General features: G+C 42.1%; 1 pseudogene across 2 annotated transcripts; it reads right to left on the bottom strand.

The window, feature by feature from the left end:
- Positions 1-21,211: 21,211 nt before the first annotated feature.
- On the bottom strand, positions 21,212-22,933 carry LOC143587062 (protein ELF4-LIKE 3 pseudogene; annotated as a pseudogene). 2 transcript variants are annotated; one of them, XR_013144810.1, is made up of 2 exons: positions 22,764-22,933; positions 21,212-21,658 (listed from the first exon to the last, which is right to left on the bottom strand). The product of XR_013144810.1 is annotated as a protein ELF4-LIKE 3 pseudogene, transcript variant X1 (transcript). The 2 variants fall into 2 exon arrangements; XR_013144811.1 differs by having other exon boundaries at positions 21,212-21,663; positions 22,764-22,906.
- Between the last annotated feature and the right edge of the window lie 3,478 nt (positions 22,934-26,411).

Genomic DNA, 26,411 nt, shown 5'->3' with positions numbered 1-26,411 from the left:
CAAAATATACTTTTCTCACACCGTACAAATTTGACTTTACCTAGCGACATGTTATGTACAAGATTCGATATTCCATATTTGAATAACAATGAGATATTTGTATATGACATCAAAGACAATAACATTCCTTTAATATTAAATAACTAGAAAAGTAAGAATAAACATGGAAAATAGAAAGAGGGAACATAAGTACATATTAAAGTTAAATTAAAACACAAGGTTGCGGGGTCATCGTGTCTTGAGTTTGGGACTTGTCAAGTTATCATCATTATCGTGCCATATATTATATTTTATTTTTCAATCAATAACTATCTACATTTTTAATAGTAATCGACAACACTTTAATATATGAATATATTGTAATAAGTAAATGATGATTAAATACATTTTATTCTTAACATGAAAACAGTGAGAACTAATTTGTTGTTATCATTAGGTTTATTTTTATAGGTGTTTTCTGTTATTTTTTGTTCGTATTTGCTAATTTTTGATTATGAGATATAATAAGTATTTGCTGATTATATTTTGTTGTTATTATTAGATTTTTTTTCTTTTACTGCTATAAGTATTTGCTGGTATATGTTGTTATTATTTTGTTCTTGGTTTTGATTGTTTTGTTGTAATTTTTAGGTTTTTTTCTTTATTATTATAAATCATTATTTATCTAGATTGGTATTGTAGTTGGTATTGTTTCTTACGTTCTTATTTTTTTAAATTAGCATTAGTTCTTACGTTCTCACGTTAAGATTAAAATGTACATGAACCTTCCCCGTATAATAATAAGAGAACATTCTTTTTCTTTGTGTAAAATGACATTTCATAAAGATTTATAAAAATATCCATTTGTGTAAGTAGATTTGCATATAAATGTTTTATTTTTTGATTTTCAACTTCAACTTGTTTTTTACTTATATAAATATCCAAAAATATTCACAAATGGATCGACTTAACCTGTTTATCAATATACATTTTTAACAACAAAATTTTATTTCATAAGTACTTATGATTTCAATTACGATTTTAATTTAGGAAATTTGGATAATTAATAATCCCAATTATCAACTATTGACCAATAATAATCCTAACTAACAATGTGATCGGTAATAATCCCAACTATCAGTTTTGTTACCAATAACAATCCCAGTTAAATAAAACAGTTAACTCCGTTAATTATTGATGACATGACGCATGACGTGGCATGTGACTGTTAAACAGGGTGGTTATTGTTCAAATTGGGTTGAGCCTGAAACTTCTGGACTAGTTGAAAATATAAATACAAATTACCATGCTAATTTTCTTTGAGAGGATTGAAAGATACAAAACGATTAGAAGAGCTAGCTGTAGAAACGAACTAGCTTAATTTTCTTTGAGAGGATATCAGAATTTGATCTGTATATTTAAGATTTATAATAAAATGAAAAAGTACACCTCACCCGCCAAGTAATCACCACGTCACACGCCATGTCATTAATAACTAACAGAGTTAACTGTTTTATTTAACTGGGATTATTATTGGTAACAAAATTGATAGTTGGGATTATTACCGGTCACATTGTTAGTTAGAATTATTATTGGCCAATAGTTGATAGTTGGGATTATTAATATCCAATTTTTCTATTTAAACTGACCCATTGGAATTGATGTCTATAATTTATTAATTATCTTCTAATGGATATCTAGTTTATAGCCTATCAAACATGGTTAACATTATATGATATAGAAGTAGAGAATTATATATGAGATGTGATATTTATACATCATCCCTATGAGATGTGTTCTTCTTGTTAGTGAAATTAACTGCTAAAATCTATGTTTGGAATAATATCACGAAGACAGTCCAAAGCACGAAAATAATCATTATCCATACCACATATACTATTGCCTCTAACATTGCCGAATACAACCCCAAATTCCCATTCTTAATAGGTAAGGCAGCAAGTCGTTATTGGAGGTCTCCATAGAAAGGACCTATAACCTTTTGGTTGAAGGCCAAACACTTTTACCAGTAGACAAATCTAGTGGTTATACTAATTAGACTTGAATCTCTCCAATAACGTGACTACAGATAGGATTTCTTAAAAAAGTAAGATGAAAATAATAGATTTTTTTAATAGTCAAATAAAAGCAATAGATTTTCTTGAGGATTTTATAGATTTTTCTTATCTTTGTCTTAAGGGGTCTTAATTATCTTTACGGCTTTACCTACATAATTCTTTTTCTTAGCTTTAGTATGATCTCGTTATACAGATTTTTAAGGAGAACGTACGTATTAATCACTTTATGTTATTTGTATCACCAGTATCCATAGTTTTTGCTTTGTTTTTACTTGGCCACACTATATGTTTGTTATATCGTTATACTTTGTACTATATAGAATTTCGAGTTGATGTATCAATAGGAGTTTACTCTATTTCCCTGATTACGTGTAAGTTGCTCCGTCTTATACTTTTCAAATCTTACCAATACTTTGCTATAATGGGTTCTAATGTACTGTAAATATTTTGATATTGATAGTCAAGGTTGCAAAAGTCGCTAGACGGACCCTAGGCGGCCGACTGGGGAGTCGGGAGTACTCGGCCTTAGTCGGTGAGTACTCGGCCTTAGTCGGAGAGTACTCGGGGATGGCTCACCGAGAACTCGGCCTAGGCGGGGATTACTAGGGGATTACTCGTTGAGTACTCGGCGCCTAGGCGAGATTTTTACAACCATGTTGATAGTATAACAAACTTAATTCACAATTCAAGACATAAAACAAAGAGTTAAGTGTCATTTTAGTACATGTGGTTTAACCAACTACGCAACTTTAGTACATATTCGTTATTTTGTGCAATGCATTTTTAGTATTTTTTTTAACCCCGTCAATTTTCATTCGTTAATTCAGGGGTATTTGCGTACTTTAATTATTTAAATGAGGGGTATTTTGGTAATTTACTATTATATTTTAGTTTTTTTTTTCCTTTTCTTCTTTCCTCTCTCCCCGTCCATTAAGCCATTTCCCCCAATTTATTTTCTTTAGAACCCTAATTCCTTCTCTCTTACTCTCTCATCTCTTTTCCTTCAAGCCATCGTTGTATTGCAATTGTAACCACCACCTAATTCGATCAATTAATGATTATCATTCACCTTTGAACACACTGAATTCCATTTTAATCGCACCATCTTTCTCAATTTCTATTTCATCACTTCGATAAGAATCGATTCCGTCTTTTTATTCTATTCATACCTCACTCTAATTCTCAAAATTGTTGATCTTGTCTCGTCAATTTCGTTACTTGAGGTTTTAGGATTTGGGTCTGTAGATCTTGGTCGTATAAGATTTAATTTCATTTCAGTTACCCTTGTACATATCCAGGGTTTGTAATTTTTTTTACAGCTGGCGTTTTGATATATTTGGGTGAAATTTATTCGGGTTTTGTTGAATGCAGGTAAAGATTTGTTAAAACGATGTCGTCGGCCAGTGTGTTATTAGTCCGGTAAGTAATGACTCGGTTTTTCCGTTGGGTCCGGTTTGTAACCAAGAAGAAGTTATGATCCATTTGGCGATACCGGGGTCGGTGGTGCCGATGAGAGTGTTGGAGTCGGATTCGCTCGAGTTGGGGAATCGATGATCAGATTGTTATAAATTTGACGACCAGATTGATAAATTGGTTGACTGATTGATGAGAATTTTGATTATTGGTTTTGAAAATTATAGCTAAAACAAACTACTGGTTCAAGAATTTAAAAAGGGAGAGAAAAATAAAAAAATAAAACAAATAATATGAAAGTACGTAAATACCCCTGACTTAACGGATGGAAACTGACAGGGTTAAAAAATTACTAAAAATGCAAGTTTTTTGAATATGAGGTAGTCATTTGCATAAAATAAAGAATAGGTACTAAAGTTGCGTAGTTGGTCAAACCACATGTACTAAAATAACACTTAACTCTAAAACAAAACTTCAAACTAAAATGATATTCAATATAGTTCAACTCTCCAAAAACCTAAAAAAGATTATTGAAAAATTATCATAAAAATATATCATATATAGTACCCTTTTTTCTCTACTGAAGAAACACTAAGTGACCCGGTACAGATTATAGATAATCTGGGGGTTAAGTAATGTTTCCCACGGATGAGGTCTAGCTGAGAAGGCTGTTCTTCAGGAGACCTGCAAAACAAACACCGTAAGCTCGTCACTGAGAAGGGGGGGGGGGTTCCTCCTTGTGACCACCCTCCGGCGTGAGAATCAGACTAGGTTGCTCTGAATATAAGTGTATATTAAGAGATTGCTAGATAACTGGATAGCAGATGATCTTACCATTCCAAGATGTTGGAGTATTTATAGCCGAAGGTAGGTTTCCTAGAAGGTACAGCCGGCTGAATAGTATTCCTGTTCTACCAACAGTGGACTATACACAGGCCATACTGGTTGGTGGATAGATTACGGCCAACAGTAACTATGTCGGCTGCACTATTCCTCCAACTGTAGATTATGCACGTCCTACCTACTGTGGATTATACGCAGGCCATGCTGGTTGGTGAATAGGTTACGGCCAACAGTAACACTATTTCACCAACTGTAGGCTGCGCACGCCCTGCAGTAAGGGTTGGTGAGTAGGCAGCGGCTAATAGTGACAAACAGTACTAGAGGGTGCTCCTCCTCGCACTGTTGTCGGTGAGCTGTCACCCTGTGATTGGCTCATGGGTTGTTCTGGTCAGATCGTCTGTCCTATCCATACCTTGGTAGGTATAGTACAGAAGATCTTTCAGAATCGTACAGACTGGCTCATTTAGGCGGGATTGTTCCCGCCTTGCTCATTCCTTCATGTGACTACTGAAGTATCTATTGTCTTGTGCGTGTAGCCCTGCTGTCCGCGGGTAGCCTTCCCTGATGGCTTGTATCCGCAACTGCGGGAACAGGCGGGGTACTTCACCATTGGGAGGCTTTCCCTGCGTGTACAGCTTGCGTACTGCGCGTAAGGTTCTATGAGCATGGTGGGTCCTGCGGGAGCAGATGGTCTTTGCGCAGACGTCCCTGTTTAAGGTGAGTCTTGCGGGACCAACTGGGTTCTGCTGGGACCTACCTCTTCAAGTCCCCCCAGTCCAATGTTCTTCTCATGAATGTTCAATAAAGTGAGGTGAACTTTTGGACTTTAAGCAAGGGGTTTTGAAAAGGTTTTTAGTTTTAAGGTTCTCCGTGGGGATTCTTCCCGCGGATTTCCTAATGTCACTTGCAAAAATTCCCGATTTTTTTTTGCTTGATCTTTGGGTATGATGCGGGTAGGTATGTAACCTTCTCGCAAGTCAGGAGCGTTGAGTCTCACTTGTGTGGATTCTCCTTGAGGTTTTAGTGGTTTTGAACATAGTGATCAATTATGTTTAAACCACCAATTCCATCCTGGAGCCTCAAAACAATGTATTTCTCGACGTTCCCGCTATGCGGGGATGTTATTTCCGTTTCCACAAGCATTGCCCAAAAGATCCTTCTTGGTTTCAATTCCCTGCGGAGCACTAGGTATGTGAAGGGTTTTGCCTTGACACTGTACCCGCGCTCGTCTTACAGTTACTTTACTTTCAAGGTACCTCTGGCGTCAATTCCCTGCGGGTGCTAGGTATGTGAAGGGTTTTGCCTTAACACTGTACCCGCATCCGTCTTATGGTTACTTGGTTGCCAAGGTAAGGGGTATTTTCCCGCTTACTTTTGAATCTTTTTGAATTTTGAATTTTGAAATTCGAAAGGTTGGTAAGGATAAGAACAGTCCAGACATCTGAAACGTCGTGCGACGGTTTCTTCTGACTGTGTCAGGACGTGCAGGAAGTTATGGTGACGTGACAGAACATGGTCATTCCAGTCGCTTTTTCAGGCGCGTGGGCACGATTTTTCGGGCACGTGGCCGCGAAATTACTGGCACGCGTCCTGTCAACAGCTGTTGCCAGCTTGCTTTTTGCCACGTGTCATAGTTTCATTGCACCTTCGATTTCTCTCTCCTCCGCATTAAATTCACCGCATTAATTGCGATTACTATATAAAGGGGGAGAGGGTTATTTGCAATTCACACTTTCCACTCTTCTCTTCATCTTTAAGGCGATTTCCGGCGAATACTCCTTTATTTAATCGAGCATTCTCTCGAAATCGTTTTCTTCTTCCTCTGCAAGATGTCTTCACGTGATGCTGAAGCTGTGGCCGACGACAGGAGTACTGCTGGCGAGTGCCAGTGTGCTCTGCCCGGCGATCAGTACCGGTATGTTGTCAGGAAGTTCATGCTCGATCCCCTCGAGCCTGAGTTTCCTGAATCCCACCAGACCGTGTACGATGCCCCCAGAGGCAAGATCGGGGTTTATGTTGCGTTTTTTGTCTATGGGAATCTTAGATTCCCATTGACAAAATTTGTTTACCGTGTCCTTGAGAGGCACGGTGTTCATTTGACCGAGCTGCACCCCATGGCGATCGCCAAGATTCGCCATTTTGAGTGGGTGTGCCGGATTTTGGGCGTCGAGCCCCATGTGGACCGCCTGATGACCTTCTATACCTGGAGGTGCATCCAGGGGTGGTACACCCTGACGACCCGCATTAAGGGTCTGAAGATTTGCGACACCGAGCGCAGTCTTCGCGCGTGGAAGCAGGAATTCTTCTACATTTCTGCCCACGCCATCCCCCTTGCCATGAAGTTTAAAAATGGCCAAGCGATACCGAGCCTTCACGCCCCCAACTACCAGGAGGCGGAATGGTTTTCGAAGATATCCCGGATCCAATCTCCGGTTTACCGGTTTGCGGAATCCGGGATGGTTATGTTAGGGATGAGCCGGGTGTGGAAAGATGCGTCTCAGGTTCCCATCCTTCTCGAATACGGTTTGAACTCTATTCCCTATGGTATGTCTTGTCTTTCTTTTTGATACAAGTTTGTCTTCTAACTGTTTCTTTTTTTTCAGAGGGAAATAATTTGGAGTCGCTTCTGTTCCCGCGGGAAACCGACGGTCCCGCGCGGATGGGTACTCGTGCTCTGGACGAGGGCGAGTTGCCCATCCTGGAGCAAACGACGGATCGTTTTGTGGAGGTCTATCCGCTGGGCCACGTGATCCTGAGCCACCGGCGGCCAGGTAAGGCGATATTCTTTCCTCAATCCCTCAATGCTGTACTCGCTGTTGGAATTCTTGACCTGTCTTCTTCTGAGGAATCTTCAGATGCTCCTCCACTGGTGCGGAAGAAGAAAGCTGCTGCCGGCGGGAAAGGGAAGGAGAAGGCCTCCACGGCTGGTCCGGTGGTTCTATCTGACTCGGAGTCAGATAGTGAAGAGGTGGCGGGGAAGCCCGGTGGTGAGAAGACCACTGCTCCGGAGGCTACGTCCGTTACCTCCGGAGAACCGACGAAGACGACGGTGACCGGTACCAAGAGGCCGGCTCCATCGGGTTCCTCCCCGCCCGTCCGTACGTTCAGGGTCAAGAAAACCCGTAAGTACAATCATAGTTGTCTTTGTAGATTTATTACTTCATAAATTTATCTAACACTTTCTTCTTTATGCAGGCGTGGATATTGACGCACTCCGGGGTGAAACGCAGGGGAGTACCTCCCCGCCAATGACGGTAGGCTCGGTCAGCCTTCCTGAGGCATCGACCCAGGCGCCTGCGTCTGCATCCGCTGGTCCAGTTGCTCATTCCTTTGAGCCAACTGTTCCGGCCGAGATGACGTCACCGCCGGCCGTGAGTGCGATTTTTACAGCATCCTTCACGGAGCCGGCGGTTACTGCTGCTGATGAGGCGGCGACCGCGGCGGCGACCACAACGGCGACCACGGCGGCTGCCACCATGCCCGCGCCACCGGCACCGACGGCCGGACCATCAGGTACGCGCAGGGCTTCCCGCCGATCTTTGCCACCTTCCCGTCTGTCTGACCTGTTGGATGGATTTCCTTTAGGTTCAGGTGATGGGTTTGGCGGCTATCGGCCTGTCATTGACCCTACAGGTGCGTAGGGTTCCTTTCTTTTTCCCTTATGTTTTTTATCATCTTTTCCTTACTGCTTTTGTTTCTTTTGCAGTGTCGGATTCCAATGAAGTGTATGTTCCACGATGGAACATTCGCCGAGGAACAACCCTTCGCACACCTGTGGAGTGCGTGGACTGGGCTCGCCACGCTGCTCCCCCGGGTGCGTTGGGGGAAGCCATGGTTAGCTACCAGGAGGGTAGGCTAACCAATGAGCTTCGGGTTCTCCAGGCCCGGATGCAGCCGCGCGTCGAGCTGCTTTGTCGTGAAAACGACAAGTTGAAAGCAGCTCGCGCCAAGGACGTATCTGAGGCGCGTGCTCTTCGGGAGGAGAACAAACAGCTGGCGGCAGCTGCCGCCGACAAGGAGAAGGCCTTCAAGGCCCTCGAGGTTGAAGTTCAGGCGCGACTCGAGGCCCGCTCCAAGGCTGCCCAAGCTGTGAATGAACAGCTTCGGCTGGCCAGGGAGACTGCGAGAAACGCAACCGAGAGGGCTGGCAAGGCTGAAGCCGTTGCTGAGCCTTTGCGTATGGAGAATGAGGAGCTCAAGGCCAAATTAGAGGCTCTCCAACGCGCTCATGATGCCTTGGCAATGGAAGATGCCAAGAAACTCCAGGAAATCCTGGACCAGAGGGGGGTGCTTGACCACACCGAGCGGAAGCTTAAGGGCGTCGAAGAGGCTGCCGCAAAGGAAGTTTTACTTGCCAACCTTAACAAGAGCGAAGCCGAACGCGCCCATAACGAAGCTCAAGCTGCCCTCCAATGGCTTCTTCGAGAAGCGTTGCCTCAGGTATGTTTAGCTTTGTCTTCACGCTTTTTTCTGTAAGAGAAAAGGTTCTAATACTTTGTATTTTTTCTTTGTAGGTTGTGCGTCGGGTCTTTTCAGAGACCTCTTACGATGATGCTATGAGCGCAGCCCTCAACGCTTCTCATGAGGATGGGGAAAAGGCCGGCTTCTTGCTTGGTCTAGGGTTTGTTGAGAAAGGCGTCCCGCCTTCCAACTTCCCTTTGTTCAATGTGGATACCGAAGCCATTTATGACCAAGCATTGAACCAATACGCTGCCTTCCCGCATCCAGTGGTGGAAAAGGTGGACGAAGTAGCTGTTGCTGATGATGGGTTAGCTGTCCTCAAAGCTTTCCTCGAACCATCCCGTTCTTCTGACGGAGCGGGTCCAAGTGGAAGCGGCCCTGAAGCTTGACCCTGAAGATCCCTTTCCATTGCTAAGATAGACTTGTATAGATTTACTCTTTTAGGCGGGTAGTAACCCGGCCATTCTTGTAATATATCATTGAAATATAAATCTTTTTGCGGATAAGATTGTTATTTCCTTCTTTGGATTCCTTGCTTTATAAACTCATGACTTAGTTTAAGTTAGCAATTTTCCAAGTGTTTTAGAATAAGTTAACCTGTTGAACGTGGTTGATGATGGGTTAAAGTTTCGCTTCCTCTTTCGTGATTGTGCGGGTAGAACCGTCACTTGCACTTGGGAGGATGGCTAAACTTTAACCTTCATCTGACCTGCGTGTAGGTTTTCCTCATTTTTCCTCGAAATTTCTAAGTATTTAGGATAAGTTAACCTTTGAACGTGGTTGATAGTGGGTTAAAGTTTCGCTTCCTCTTTCGTGATTGTGCGGGTAGAACCGTCACTTGCACTTGGTAGGATGGCTAAACTTTACCCATACCTGACCTGCGTGTAGGTTTTCCCTTTGAACGTGGTAGATGATAGTTTGAAGTTTTGCTTCCTTATTTGTGATTGTGCGGATAAGACCGTCACTTGCACTTACAAAGATGGCTAAACTTTACTTACATCATACCTGCGTGTAGGTTTCCCTTATTTTTAACGTTGTGTTTATGCGGGTTTTGCCGCCTTCCACACGTAACGACTTACTTCTCCCCATTTATGCGGTAAATACCGGCACCAGTGGGGAGTTCATAAGGATAAAGGTAAACACATTATGAAAGGAGAATCATTTCCATTAGAAGTGGCTCTTGGCCTTTTCTTTACAAGTTTTGGAATTGATCTACATATAACATTTGCGTAATTGAGCTCCATTCCATGTTCTTGGGATGGGAGTGCCATCGAGCCTTTCGAGCCGGTATGCGCCCTTTCCCAGAACCTGTTTGATAACGTATGGCCCTTCCCAGACCGGGGCCAACTTTCCTGGGCGTTCTTGGTTCGAAGCCTCGTTGTTACGCAGTATGTAGTCTCCTTCCTTGAAGTTGCAGAGTTTTACCCGCGTGTTGTAGTACTTTTGCATTTGTCGTTTGTAGTTCTCTTCACGCACTGCGGCTAAGTCTCTGCGTTCCTCGGTTAGCATAAGATCCAACCGTCTTTCCGCATCATTGTCTTCTGGCTGACTCAAGACCCTTGGTGAGGGTAGACCAATTTCGACCGGGACCATGGCTTCAGTGCCATAAGTGAGGCTGAACGGGGTTTCTCCCGTACTGGCCTTCTTCAACGTTCTGTTTGCCCTAAGGACGTGCGGAAGCTCGTCCACCCAGCCGGATCTGTGTTTCAAGAGTCTTTTCTTTATGCCTTCGACGATGCTTTTATTTGCTCTTTCCACCTCACCATTTCCTTGCGGGTGTGCCACTGAGGTAAAGGTGTGGGTGATTTGAAGTTCTTTTAGCCACTGTTGTAGCTTTTTGTCAGCAAAGTTGGTGCCGTTATCGCTCACCAAATTCTGTGGAAGTCCAAAACGACAAATTATAAATTCCCAAATAAATTTTTTGATATGCTTTGCGGTTGTTTGGGCTAAAGGTTTTGCTTCTATCCACTTGGTGAAGTAGTCGATGGCTACCACTAGGAACTGAACATTTCCTGCTGCTGTAGGAAATGGGCCTGTCACATCGATGGCCCACTTCTGAAATGGCCACGAAGAAGTGACTGGAACCAGTTCGTTTTTCGGGCGATGCGTGTTAGGTGCGTAAAGCTGGCAAGACCTGCATTTTCTGATGTATGCCAGTGCATCCGTATGCATCCCCGGCCAAAAGTATCCCGCGTTGTTTAGCTTGGCTACAACAGCGCGGGGACCTGCGTGTACCCCACAGATGCCTTCGTGTACTTCCCTTAGGAGGTAGTCGGCATCTTGGTTGTCCACGCATCTCAAGAGTGGGCCAAGAAAGTTACGTCTGTAAAGGATGTCATTGACGAGTTGATAATTCAGTGCTTTACAGCGTAGTTTTCTTGCCTGTGTTTTTGACTCTGGTAGTATTCCTGCTGCAAGGTAACTTATTATTGGTGTCATCCACGTTTCTGTACTGGTTTGGATGACACAAATTTCCTTGTGCGGGACTGATGGCGCTTCGAGGAGTTCAATGCGGATGTCCTTTCCCAGGTGGGTGAAGGCTAGTGATGCAAGCTTGCTTAACGCATCCGCAGATTTGTTTTCGCTGCGCTTGACGTGTATGACTTTACAATCACTAAAATTACGCATAAGGGTTTTTGCCTGGGCGAGGTACAGGGCCATGGTGTTGTTCACAGCCGTGTATGTTCCATTTATTTGGTTGGCCACCAGCATGGAATCCACGTGGGCTTCCAAGTTTTTCACTCCCATCTTACGCGCAATTCTCAAACCGGCCAAGAATGCTTCATATTCGGCTTCGTTATTCGTACTTGGAAAGTCCAGCCGAATAGCGTAAGTATATTCTTGGCCCGCTGGGTTGGTTAATTTTAACCCTGCGCCTGAACCCTCGTTACTGGCTGCTCCATCAGTATAGAGTCGCCAGACATCATTGACGTCCTGTGCTGGGGAGGGTTGAGCCTCCTCCTGGCACTCTTTCTCCCGTGAAGCGGGGACTTCTGCAATAAAATCGGCCAGGACCTGGCCTTTTATGGCTGGTCTTGGCTTGTACTTAATTGCATATTCTCCCAATTCAATTGCCCATTTGGCTTGACGTCCCGATAATTCGGGTTTGCCTAGAACGTTTGAGAGTTTGAAGTTGGTGAGAATGGTGATTGGGTGGCCCTGGAAATATCGTCTTAACCTGCGTGAAGCAAGTATAAGTGCTAAGACTAATTTTTCGAGGGTAGAGTACTGGGTTTCTACATCTGTTAGTACACGGCTAACATAATAGATTGGCATCTGGATGCCCTTTCGTTCTACTAGCAGGACTGCCCCGGTTGCTCTATCTGTTGCGGAAAGGTATAGGATTAACTCCTCTCCCGCTTGTGGTGCTGTAAGTGTTGGGAGTTCGATCAGGCGTGACCGAATCTCCTGAAAAGCTGCTTCCGCTTCTGGTGTCCAGCGGAAGTGCGTTTTCTTCAAGCAGTTTCTCAATGTTGACACGAAAGGAAATGACTTATCTGCATGGTTTGCCAAGAATCGATTAAGTGCGACTAGTCGTCCAGTCAGTGTCTGAGCCTGTTTGATGGTGGTAGGTGATTCCATTTTAACAATGGCTTCGACCTTTTCAGGGTTCGCTCTAAAGCCATCTTTAGTAACAATGACTCCCAAGAACTTCCCTTCTTCCATCCCAAATGAACACTTGCTCGGGTTGAGCTTCATGTTTATCTTTCGGAGCGTGTTGAAAGTTTCTTCAATATCTTTCAACATCGCCTCAGGCTCGAGGCTTTTGATGACCAAATCATCCATATAGACTTCCAAGTTTCTCCCGATTTGGGCATGAAACTCTTTGTCCATTAGTCGTTGGTACGTGGACCCTGCATTCTTAAGTCCGAATGGCATCATTTTATAACAAAATGTACCATCGGGCGTCCGAAATGCGGTTTTGTCCTGGTCATCAATGGCCATGTGGATTTGGTGGTACCCCTTATACGCATCCAAGAAGCATTTAAGGCGGAATGGTGCCAATGAATCCACTTTGAGATCAATTTCTGGTAACGGATAACAATCTTTGGGGCATGCTTTGTTCAAATCTTTGAAATCTATGCACATGCGCCATTGTTTGTCATTCTTCGGTACCATTACGGGATTTGCAACCCATGTTTGATATCTACTAATGCGTACGATGCCTGCGTCAAGGAGTTCCTTGACTTGGGTTCTACACGCGTTAGTTTGTTCAGGCCCCATTACTCTGCGCTTTTGTACGATTGGCGTAACAGCCGGATCGCATTTGAGCTTATGCTCCGCCTTACTTCGGGGTACACCAGTCATGTCAGCTGGTGCCCACGCAAAGATGTCAGCGTTTTTCTGCAGTAAGCGTTTGAGTAAGGTGCGGGTGGGATCAACGATTGTTGGTCCAATGGTAACGGCCTGGTCGGGGTATTTGCCATTGAAGGCCCATTTTTCTGGTTCAGTGATGGTTGGTTTAGCCTTTTTCGGTTTGGGTTTAGATGAAACAGATGCAATGCATACCTGGGGAATGCCAGAGATCATTGCTACACCCTCAGCTGTTGGCCATCCCATCATGCCATGGACTGAAGATACCACGGCGTTGAATCTTGCCATCCCGTCTCTTCCGAATAGGATGTCGTACGTATGATGTGGCTTTTTCATTACGACAAAATCCACGTCTTCTGTGCGTGAATGATTCCCATCAGTAAGAGTAACGGGGAAAGATAGGATACCCAGGGGTGTTTCTGTACTTCCGTCAAACCCTTCCATTGAAGCGTAGACCGTTTCCAAGCGTTCTTTGTCTTCATCATCCAGCTTATCAAAGAACTGTCTGTACATCACTGTCGACGAAGCGCCGTTGTCAGCAAGAGTGCGTGAAGTGATGTAGTGCCCCAGCTGGCTTCTGATGACGATGGGGCCTTCTTTGCTGGGGCCTCCTGGCACTCGCGGGAAGCGCACCTCAGCTTCCTTCCACGCGCATGGTTCTGCCACCCGTCTTTTTCTTCCTCTGACCTTGCCATGAACCATGTTGATGCTGATATCGACGGGCTTTCGTCCGTTACCTCTGTACCGGTTGTCATTCCTTCCTCCCTTCCTGATAGATGCCACAAGATGTGCAAGCCTTCCGTCCTTGACAAATGTCTCAATAATATCCTTCAAGGATGTGCACTCTTCAGTACCATGACCCTTTGTCCCGTGGAAATCACAGGATTTGCTTTGATCCGCATTAGGTTTCTGCCGGATCAATGGGGCTTTAGGCCATGGCAATTTTTCCGTGGCAAATATCTCCGTGACGCTCTTCGTGAGTGGCGTCCACCGGTGTTTCCGGTTTGAAGGGTGTGTGTTGTCCCTTCCGCCAACAAGAGGGCGAGAGCTGGATGAGGTGTCAAAGTTTACCCTTGACTGCCAAATACCTAACCTCCTCTTTTTGTTCTGCCGGGCGATCCGGACATTGTTCTCTCTGGTCCTCTGCGTGTAGAGGTGTGTACTCTGGGGAAGATCTCTTCCCAGTTGCTTTTCCGTCTCGGCAAAGCGCTTTGCCGCCGTCATGATGGCATCCCAAGTTGATGGCATGCCATCCTTACCCGTCAATGTGCGGATAAGTTCTGGGTATTCGGCGCCTTGGATGAAGGCGGCGCGAACCAGATCTTCACTTATGTTGCCGAGACTAAGCTTTTTGGAGTTGAAGCGAGTGATGAAGTCTAGTAGAGATTCATCCTCCTCTCTCACGCAGTTAAGGATCGTCCACTGCTCTTCAGTGTACTTCCTCTGTTGGCTGAAATGCTGGCTGAACTTGTTCTGAAAGTCCGCCCAGTCATATATGTGGTGGATCGGTAAACGATCGAACCATGCCCTGGCCGCTCCGACCAGAGTCATCTGGAACATGTAGCACCACGTGGGTTCCGTCCAGTTGCTGACGGTAGCCCCCGCAATGAACCTGTTCAAATGGTCGTCTGGGTCGGATAGACCATCATAGGTGCCAATGTTGGACATTTGTTTGGCACTTCTCGGGGCGATTGCTTCCGCAATGTCCCTTGCGAACTTTGACTTCCCTGCATTTGTAGCAGTTGGTCTAAAGGTTTTGGAAAAGTCACGCGGGTTTCTCTCCACGATTGGTTTAAAGGCTTCCCCAAAATTCCTTTTTGGTTGGACGTCCGTTTCCTTACGCTTCCCTTTCGCCTTATGGCGAGGGTTCGCGTCGGTGTCGGACTCCAACTCGTCGTCTGAGTACTCGCAGTCACTGCTCATATTGAGGTGTTGGCGAGTACTGGCGAATTCGTCAGCCTGTTGAACTGAACGCAAGCGTTCGTCCAATTCGGCTTGGAATTCTCTTTGCCGTGCTTCGGCCCACGCCTTCACTTGATCTAGTGTTTGGCGAGGAACCTTCGTTCGTTTTTCCAGTTGGGTATCGGAGAACCCCAATGGAATATTTACTCCACTTGCCCCGGCTTGGGTAGTCGGGGTAGTGTTCGTAAGGATTGTATAACCGCCGGTGTTCCCCCCAGTTGCTGGGGTTGTTACCGGGGTTTCTTGGTCGGTTACTGGCCTTTGAACCGGAGTAACGTTAACCATTTCTTCAGAAATTGTGAGAAAACTAAAATAGTTCTAGCTTTTATACACGGATGGCGCCAATGAAGAAACACTAAGTGACCCGGTACAGATTATAGATAATCTGGGGGTTAAGTAATGTTTCCCACGGATGAGGTCTAGCTGAGAAGGCTGTTCTTCAGGAGACCTGCAAAACAAACACCGTAAGCTCGTCACTAAGAAGGGGGGGGGGTTCCTCCTTGTGACCACCCTCCGGCGTGAGAATCAGACTAGGTTGCTCTGAATATAAGTGTATATTAAGAGATTGCTAGATAACTGGATAGCAGATGATCTTACAATTCCAAGATGTTGGAGTATTTATAGCCGAAGGTAGGTTTCCTAGAAGGTACAGCCGGCTGAATAGTATTCCTGTTCTACCAACAGTGGACTATACACAGGCCATACTGGTTGGTGGATAGATTACGGCCAACAGTAACTATGTCGGCTGCACTATTCCTCCAACTGTAGATTATGCACGTCCTACCTACTGTGGATTATACGCAGGCCATGCTGGTTGGTGAATAGGTTACGGCCAACAGTAACACTATTTCACCAACTGTAGGCTGCGCACGCCCTGCAGTAAGGGTTGGTGAGTAGGCAGCGGCTAATAGTGACAAACAGTACTAGAGGGTGCTCCTCCTCGCACTGTTGTCGGTGAGCTGTCACCCTGTGATTGGCTCATGGGTTGTTCTGGTCAGATCGTCTGTCCTATCCATACCTTGGTAGGTATAGTACAGAAGATCTTTCAGAATCGTACAGACTGGCTCATTTAGGCGGGATTGTTCCCGCCTTGCTCATTCCTTCATGTGACTACTGAAGTATCTATTGTCTTGTGCGTGTAGCCCTGCTGTCCGCGGGTAGCCTTCCCTGATGGCTTGTATCCGCAACTGCGGGAACAGGCGGGGTACTTCACCATTGGGAGGCTTTCCCTGCGTGTACAGCTTGCGTACTGCGCATAAGGTTCTATGAGCATGGTGGGTCCTGCGGGAGCAGATGGTCTTTGCGCAGACGTCCCTGTTTAAGGTGAGTCTTGCGGGACCAACTGGGTTCTGCTGGGACCTACCTCTTCATCTACCCAACATGATGTAGTCTTGTTAACAGTAGACGCATCATGTTGATGAAGCAAAGGCGAAAAACAAGCAACGCAAAAGTACGTACGTATCACTGGCTGTTTTTGGTTTTAGCCAAAATAGTTTACGCTAAATGCATCTCTATTATACGAGTATATAATAATTGCATGTATAGAGTAAATATATACAATGATTTGCAAAGATGTAACAAGTGACTTGATACGAAAACATGATCCACTAACTAAAAAATAAAAGGGTACGTTACCTCAACCAGACATTAAACAAGAATGCCAAAAAAGACTTAAAATAATAATAATAATAATAATATTGAGTTGGGTGGTGGAGTGTGATTGGAGACTAAAAAGCTGCATTTTTTCCTCTCTTCCAGTTTGTGTTACTGTTAAAGGCATCTTTGCAGAGATTGATATGCAAAGTATGTTTCTGTGCCCATTCTTTTCTTTTCTTTCACCAACATATTATTTATCAGAAAAACAACAAAACTTCCCCCCCCTAAAAAGATGAATATATATATATATATATATATCAATCAATCAATCATGCCCAGTAAAATCCCACCGACAGCAAAGCTATAAGTAGGGTCTGGGGAGGGTGGGATGTAGGCACACCGTACCTCTATCCAAAGGAATAAAGAGGTGGCTTCCAGAGAGACCCTCGGCTCTAAGAACATGCGTATGAAGCAAAATAAAGGAAAATAAAGCAAAATAAAGGAAATCAAATTTTAACAGTTATATAAAAACTACTACTAATTATAATAATATTAATATTAATATTAATATTATTATATAATATTAATAATAAGATCACAGTTTAACAGCTATATAAAAGCTAATAATAATAATAATAATAATAATAATATATGCAAGGGAAATACCATTATGGTATGTGGACTAAATAAGTTAAGTCTAAGCCCTAAGGTATTCAATTCTCTCTAAAAATCCTTAACTTTAATTCTACTTCTCCACGAATTCCTATCCTCAACCATGTCCTCGGAGAGGTTTAAGTCTATCAAATCATGCCTAATCCTCTCATCCCAAGTCAATTTCGGTCGTCCTCTACCCCTCCTCCCCTCTATAGTAATGTTTTCTACGGATCTAACAGGATTCGTCGTCTGTCTTCTCTTTACATGTCCAAACCATCTCAATCTCCACTCTCTTATCTTGTCTGCTATGTTCGCCACCCCTAATCTCTCGCGAAACACAACGTTTCTTATTCGGTCTAGCCTTGTGTGCCCACACATCCAACGTAGCATTCTCATTTCTGCTACCTCCATCTTCCGCACTTGTGCCTTTTTGATGGCCCAACAATCTGTTCCATATAGCATTGCAGGTCTAACTGCCACCCTATAGAATTTTCCCTTTAGTTTAGTCGGGAAACTCTTGTCGCACAATATACCTGTGGCTGCTTTCCATCTACACCATCCTACCTGAACTCGGTGGGTCACATCACTGTCTAATTCCCCATCGCTCTGTACAAAAGATCCTAAATACTTGAACTTCGTTACCTGCGGGACCACCTGCCCTTCAATTGTGATCTGTGTGTCTTCATTGTCGTTTATCCCACCAAAATCACAGTGGAGGTACTCCGTCTTAGATCGGCTAATCTTTAAACCTTTTGTCTCTAAGGTTGTTCGCCACTCCTCAAGCCTCATGTTTAGATCTTGTTTTTTCTCAGCAAGTAACACAATATCGTCTGCGAACATCATGCACCACGGGAGAGTCTCCTGAATCGACTTTGACAACTCATCCAAGACTACTGCAAAAAGAAACGGGCTCAACGCCGACCCCTGGTGAAGACCTACCTCTACAGGAAAGAAATCAGTATCCCCCACTGGCGCACGGACACTTGTTTCACTCCTGGTATACATATCCATAATTATCTCTATGTATTTCCTGGGCACTCTTCTACCCTCCAAGCACTCCCAGAGCACCTGTCGTGGTACACTGTCGTAGGCCTTTTCTAGGTCAATAAACACCATATGTAGATCACGCTTCTTCTCCCTATACTTTTCTATTAATCTTCTTATAAGGTGTATTGCCTCTGTGGTGGAACGCCCCGGCATGAAGCCAAATTGGTTGACCGTAACCTGAGTTTCTCGTCTAAGTCTACCCTCAATCACTCTTTCCCATAGCTTCATAGTATGACTTAGTAGTTTGATTCCTCGGTAGTTACCACAACATTGGGCGTCTCCTTTGTTCTTATAGATAGGAACTACAACGCTGCTCCTCCACTGGTCTGGCATCTTACCTGATTTGAGAATACTATTGAACAGAGTAGTTAACCACATGACTCCTTCCTCCCCCAGACACTTCCACACCTCGATGGGTATGTTGTCTGGGCCAACCGCCTTAGACCTTCCCATCCTCCTAAGTGCATCCTTCACCTCTTCTCGTGTGATCCGACGGCAAGTAGCAGTTATTCGATTGTTGTCGTTGAAAGTTTGTGTTGTCATGTTCTTCTTGGAAAGCTGTCCCATTGTTAAAAAGATTGTGGAAGTAGGTTTGCCATCTTAGCTTGATGTCCTGCTCTTTGACCAGTACATGCCCATCTGTATCCTTTATGAACTTCACCGGTCCTAGATCTTGCCTTCTACGCTCCCTGGCTTTGGCAATCTTAAACATAGCATGTTCCCCCTCTTTTGTTTCTAGACTTTCATACATCCGTTTAAAGGCCACCTTCTTTGCTTCCGCCACTGCCTTCTTCGCCTCTATCTTGGCCGTTTTGTAGTTGTCCCTCAATTCCACTCGCTCCTCCTCATTCGTTCATCTCATTAGCTCCCTAAAACATCCTTGTTTGTCCCTTATCTTGTCTTGCACTGCGTCATTCCACCACCAAGACTCCTTATGCCCACTTGTCTTTCCTGTTGTGACCCCGAGAGTCTCCTTTGCTACTTGGATGATCTTTGCCTCCATAGCTTCCCATATATGAGTTGAGTCCCCATTTAGTCGAGCCCGCGTATGCATCATGAGTTTATCCTTAAATAGTAGGAGATTTTCATCCTTCAAATTTCCCCATCGAATTCTCGGTGTACCTTTCTTCTCTCGAACAGTCACCTTATTTCTGAAGGCTATATCTGTCACTAGTAGTCGATGTTGAGTCACAACTGCCTCTCCAGGTATGACTTTGCAGTCCTTCCACCAACGTCGGTCTCCTTGCCTCATCAAAAGGTAGTCAATTTGCATGTCGCGTCCGCCACTGCTAAAAGTGATTAAAAGAGAATCTTGTTTCCTAAAAAAAGAATTTATAATACCTAGGCCATGTGCCACCGCAAACTCTAGAAGATCTGTTCCGGTCTCATTCCTATCACCAAAACCGAAACCCCCATGAACGGCTTGAAAACCATCGTTAGCCTTACCAATGTGTCCATTAAAATCACCTCCTATGCAAATCCTCTCCCCCCTAGGTATGCCCCCTACCACTGCGTCTAGGCAATCCCAAAATTCTCTCTTTTCCTGATCCCCTAGGCCTACATGAGGCGCGTAGGCGGAGACTACTGCCACTACTTCCTCTCCTAGTACTAATTTCAACACCATAATCCTGTCATTATGTCTTATCACCTCCACCACACTAGTGTATATTTCCTTGGCCACTAGAAACCCCACTCCATTCCTAGCTCCATCAGACCCCGAGTACCACAACTTATACCCATTACACTCAGCCCCTCTATGTCCTTTCCACTTAGTCTCCTGAAGGCATGCTATCTGAACCCTACGTCTTTTAAGCACATCTACCAATTCTAGCAACTTACCATTTAAAGTTCCTACATTCCAAGAAGCCAAACGCAATATACGGTCCCTATCTTTACTCTTTCCTACACCCCTCGTTTCAGGACATGGTCTCAAGTAATAGTCATGGTTCCTACGCTCTATGGTTGCAACTAATCACACAAACACAAGCAATAGAACACCAAATCAATAATAATAATACTAGTAACAAAAACTAATAATAATAATAACAATAATAATAATAATAATAGTGTGTAGCAATAACAATAATAGTCAAGAGATCTTAAAATGAAAATAAACTCAAAAGATCCGGATCACGTATGTTCTAATGATAATAATAATAATAATAATACTAATAATAATAATAGTGAGAAAGGAACGAGTATACCGTGAAGATGATGAAGGCAGATACAGCTCAATCGGGAGACCACCGAGATATAACGAATCGAGCTAGACAAACCAACAAGGTGAACCAACAATTCCGGCGACTTTTATGGCGGCCGTGGGTGGTGACGCAGCGTCAGGAGGCGGCTCGACAGCAGATCCGGCAAGCTCGTGTTTGTAGAAGAATTAAAAGTTTAGGATTGAGTGCACTTGGTGTTTGTTGCGAGATCGTCAGGTTGAAAACTGAGTCACTACTCAAGAAGCTTTCGGAGGAGCAAATATTGACGTAGCAGTTGCCGGAGATTCGAAGATTAGTGGGTGTGGTGGAGCTCCGGTGGACCGTTGGGTGTTTGGTTGAGCTTGGTGGACCGTTCGGTGATTAAGTTTGACAGAGCTCCGGTGCAAATATCGACGGAGCTCCGGTGGACCGTTGAGTGTTGAGTGTTTGTGTGAGCTCCGGTGAAAAATGTGTACGTTTCCAGTGGGCCGTACTGCTCACGTTTGTGTGAGCTCCGGTGAAAAATGTGTACGTTTCCACGGAGCTCCGGTGGACCGTTGAGTGTTGAGTGTTTGTGTGAGCTCCGGTGAAAAATGTGTACGTTTCCACTGAAAAATGTGTACGTTTCCAGTGGGCCGTTCGGTGTTTGTGTGAGCTCCGGTGAAAAAGATGAATATATAAAAGTACCAAATATCACAAATCAAGAAAACCTTACTACTTTGAATGCATATATGTGTCACAACTCATAATAATAATAATACTTAAAATAAAAATAACAAGTTTTTTTAATTAATCTAAGCAGCAGGCCTACTCCTCTTATGCAAAGCTTTGGCATCTAATCTTGACTCCCCTTGATCAACAAAATTAGATGACAAATGAGAGTAAAGATCAACAACTTTTCTTATATTATTGTTAAGTTCTCTAATCAACCCTACATTTCTACCGAGTTGGTCCGGTATCTTCGACTCATGATTCTGGTTAATCTCATTGATCAACACTCTATTTTGATCCAATATGCTTTGCACTTGAACAAAACTCTTTTGAAATGTCTGCAATGCCTTCCCATCTAACTCACCCTCCATTATTATTAATCTTCTCATCAAATCAACTCCGACCCTACACTACACATAAACTCATCAATCTTTCACTTTTTAAAGTCAAAAGGCAGACAAGAAACAAATCATGACAATGATATGAACAAAAAATGAAATTGGTTATAATTATTAAGCATTAACTTTTTTTTATTTTAAGCTAATAATTCAGTATTATTGAAGTTATAACTTAGGGTATGATGAGATGTATAAAAGCAGATCTCATTTCCATAAAAGGGAAACCTTTTTTTTTTATTTATAAATGCACCTGGAAATTAACAAATACCCCACTTAAATGGTTAAAGATCACACTTCTTGAAAAAAGAAGAATCTAAAAATCTAAAACATAAACACCAAAAGCCATAGTTTTGTTTCCACAAGAAACATGCATATGCCTCAAAAATAATAATAATAAAAAAAAAACTGAAATGGGGTTTACTTGAATTCTGGGAAAGTTGAAGACCAGACAAAACTGAAAATTAAATGTGAGGAAAACAATTAAAAAAAAAGAAAGAAACCGTACTTTAAAGCTTCAGTTTTGCAGAGACATAAATACCAAAAATGGTAAAATAGAGTTCAGAAAAACCCTAATCATGAGGCTGAGGGGTGTGGGGGGCTTTAATGGGGGCTCCAACCAATAATATTATGACGTGTGGCAGAGAGAGAAACTGGATAAGGGGGGCGTTGGAGCCCCCGTTGGAGCCCCTGGCCCTGGTGTGGAGGGGCTCCAGCTAATTTTTTTTTTGGTTTGTTCGGCTCCCAACGGTCAAAAAACCATCAAAAGTTGTGCAGCCCTCTCTCTTCTCCCGCTAACCGGCTCACGCCTGCATTGTTTTTCGCGTTAGCGCCCCCGCTAGCGCCCTGGTGGTGTGGTGTTAGCGCCTGGGGGCACGAGCGGAGGGGCTCTAGCGCCCCCGTTGAAGCCCCACACCCCTCAGTCTGACCAATTTGAAGCCCAAAAAAAAAAGAAAATTTTCTTTTTAATCTTTATAAAAACTTGTATATACAGTGTATGTGCAAAATAATAATAATCTTTTTTCAACTTAAGGTGATAACTTTCTTGTGTCTGATCACAACAAACATATGTATAACTACAAGTAAAATAATAATAATTGTTTAAATAAACGTACCTTGAAAATCTGGGAGCATAATAATAATAATAATAATAAGATGATGAAGAGGGAATTGAAGACAAGAAAATATGGAGGATGAGTGAATGAGAGAGAATTTATAGATTTGACGGTCACAGGCTGTTTCTAAATCTATATATCTCTCTCCACATGTATATACTCCGTCCAAAATATAGAATATTTCTATTCACAGAACTAGAATATTTAAAATAAATAATTATATGTTTATATAGTGTTTTATACTTTTATTATATACGATCTCTCTCTTCTATTCCATCTTCTCTTACATATAATAATAATAATACATATTATGCTCTTGGTAGGTAGGGGTGTTAATCGGGTCAACTCAATCGGGTTTCGGGTTAATTGGGTCGAGTTATTCGGGTTTTGAAAAAAGAAAAACTAACCCGTAACCCGACCCTATTAAGGTTCGGGTTAATCGGGTTTCGGGTTTGTCGGGTTCGGGTTAATCGGGTTTTGGGTTAGCCGGATCGGGTTATTCGGGTTGGTCGGGCTACTCTATAATTTTAAGCTTGATTTCATAGTTTTTTACATTAGATTTATAGATCTTAGCCATGATTCACTATTTTATTCAAATGCGCATAGGTTGTACTACGGTACTAGAGCTTGGGGGTGTTCACGATCCGGTACTAGAACAAAAACTAATGTCTTAACCGTCCCTCTAAAAGCTCTTGATATCCCTTATGATCTATAAAAAAAGTAGAGGCTTTTGTATGTATGTTTCGGGCATATTTGTGTGTGTGTGTATTTATTTATTTATGAATACGGTTTCTGGAATAATTTTAGCTAATTGACTATAACTGTTTAGTACAACATCATTTCAAAAATAATAATTAACTGAAAAGGCAGAAAAGGCATGCAAGTTTAAAAACCGATTTGTGTATCATATAGAATTGGTTAATGAGAATTTAGATTGGTATTTGGAAATAAGTCGATAACTAAAGCAATCCTATTATAACTTTATTGCAGATTAAAAGAATGAGAATTTGCTATGTTGGCAAGAAAGATTGAGTTAAACTAATTAAAGCCAATATAATTATTATATAGTATAAATGTAAAGTATAACTATTAATCGGGTTATTCGGGTTAACCCGAAACCCGATTTTCTTTCTATAACAGACCCGAAACCCAACCCTAATAACTATTCGGGTTAATAGGGTTAACCCGAATAACCCGATTAATACTTTTTGACCCTACTAACCCGACCCTAATTAGCTTATTCGGGTTCGGGTCGGGTAGGGTTAATCGGGTTCGGGTATTTTGGACACCCATATTGGTAGGTATGCAAACAAGCCGAAACTAAGTTTGAATAGGCACGTTTTAACATATGTAATCTCGGGCTGGCCGGGTTTGATTCAAATTATTTTTTAAAGCTCAAGCTTGATTTTTGATAAGTTATTTTTCAAACTTGAGTCCGGATCAGACTCGGCTAATTTATTGCTTTTTAAATAAATTAGATACATTTTTTTTTAATTATTTTTATATATTATTTAATTGTAATTATATGTATAGTAGTATAATGTATGTTATTATATTTATTTTATCTTAAACTTATTTATAATAGTAATTACTGTATATATATTTAATATATTGAATAAAAAGTTATATAAATAATATGCTCATTTAGATTTAAATAAATGAAGCTCAAGCTTAAGTTTGATTTTTTAAACAAGTCTACTTAAAGACTCGAGCTTGTTTAAAGCTTGGCTCTGTTTGAACTTTTAACAAGTCACTCTCAAATAGCTCATGAACTGATTGGTCTCGTATTGTACCCTTAATTCTTGGTCCCTATCATGATACTTTGATTAATCAATTAATTTTAGAGTCATTTTGAGCATTTCAAGATTTATTCCTCTCAACTCCCTCTCTTCTTTCTCTTTGATTCAATCTATCTCCTCCACCCATATTCGGTGTCCAAAGTATAAATTCTCCTACTAAATGTATTTCTTAAGCTCTTAAGAAAATTTTTAAGGTTAAGGTGAAAGGATAAACTTATATAGACTTAACAGAAAAATTGACAGAAAAACTAAGCGTTATTAGAGCAAATGACCGTTTATGAAACCAGACAATGTTTGAATGATTAAACATCGTAAAACCGAAACTCATGGACCCATCATGTAATTTGACCCAAACCGAAAGGGGAACAAGCATAATTTACTCTATTCATATTAGAATTTATATCTTTTAGATATATAGTCTTTTTTTGATATAACTCAATAATATATTGTCACACCCCAACTGATAATAGCGGAAGCGTAAAATGGGAATGCAACAGACACATCTGGTATCAACCTCATCGTTTATAAAGAAACATTAACAAACTAATTTAAATTATATTACATTATTCTAACTCCGGATACAAACTAGGTGTATCACAACATAAACTAGTTCTTTAAACCACTTTATTCGTTAATAGTATACTTTCATCTATCTAGAACATTATCGAACGCCACTTGACCACATAGCACATAACATCTCATTCCAACTTTGATATACCTAAAAAAACATGTTAAAAAGAGTCAACTATGAATAGTTGATGAGTTTCACAAGTTTAAACAATTCAGATAAGTGTATTCATAGTATTCATGATACATATGTGGTGAAATTATATTAAGCCACAAGTGAACATTTGACAGTGCATTACTACCACGTGGTCTCTACTACCCACGTCATCCTTGTGGCTTCCACTGCCCACAACATGCTTCGAGTAGCTATGGCTAGCACTACATAGCGTGTTTGTATAAATATATGGTCATGTGCAATTGCAGTAGAACCTCGGCATCCACGCTGGCTCAATTGGTTTGTCAAACCATTAATATTATTCACATGTCGCCAGCTCATAGTTAATCACTCATATTTGTGGGGACTTTTCATGTGTTAGCACTTAGATAATTCATATCATAATGCGTTCCCATACGTTCAGATATACATGCTTTTCACCGCAAATATGTGTCAAAACAATTTAAAAAGAGGGGTCATGAAACTCATCTTATATTGATTTAGTCAACACAATATACGTTTACAGCTCGTGCGTCTCGTTATAATTTGATTCCTAAAATTGGTATTATACGCTTAATACTAGTACAACCTTTGAACTAAATTTCTAGTCTGGGTATAACTGTTTTGCCGAGAACATGTCAGTAATCTCATATTTTGACGTTGTACAATGTCTAATGTTCAAACTCGGTTTTGGCTCAGTTTCACCGTTTTATGCCAAGTTAACCATTTAAGCGTTTCGAAAACAGGTAAGATCATACAAACTTGAGTGAATGTGTTATTTGATAAAGTGACCCAAGCTATAAAGAGAAACTAGGGTTTAGATGCCTGGATTCATCACATGGTCTGTTTCCATTTTATACAGACCGATTTAGAGAAAACGCACAAAATTCACCAGAATTGTCTGAATTTCTTTTAAAAGGTTCAGTTTTACTAAATTTATCCAAAATTATGACATTTTGACCACTCTTTGTCTCGATATCACAACAGGTTCATTGTAACACCCTAACTCAGAACAAGCTGACGTGTCGCCATTAAAGATATCAAATCAAAGCCACAATCCAAATTACAACAAAAATTCAAAGCAACCTAAGTCATATATTAACCAAAATAAATAAACTTTTAAAATCT

The sequence above is a fragment of the Bidens hawaiensis genome, unplaced genomic scaffold, assembly GCF_021521415.1.
Source record: "Bidens hawaiensis isolate Kalapana, Puna unplaced genomic scaffold, B.hawaiensis_p1.1 tig00035113_1, whole genome shotgun sequence".
NCBI classification, from domain to species: domain Eukaryota; kingdom Viridiplantae; phylum Streptophyta; class Magnoliopsida; order Asterales; family Asteraceae; genus Bidens; species Bidens hawaiensis.
The sequence above is the reverse complement of the archived record's forward strand: the minus strand, read 5'-3'. Positions and strand labels throughout refer to the sequence as shown.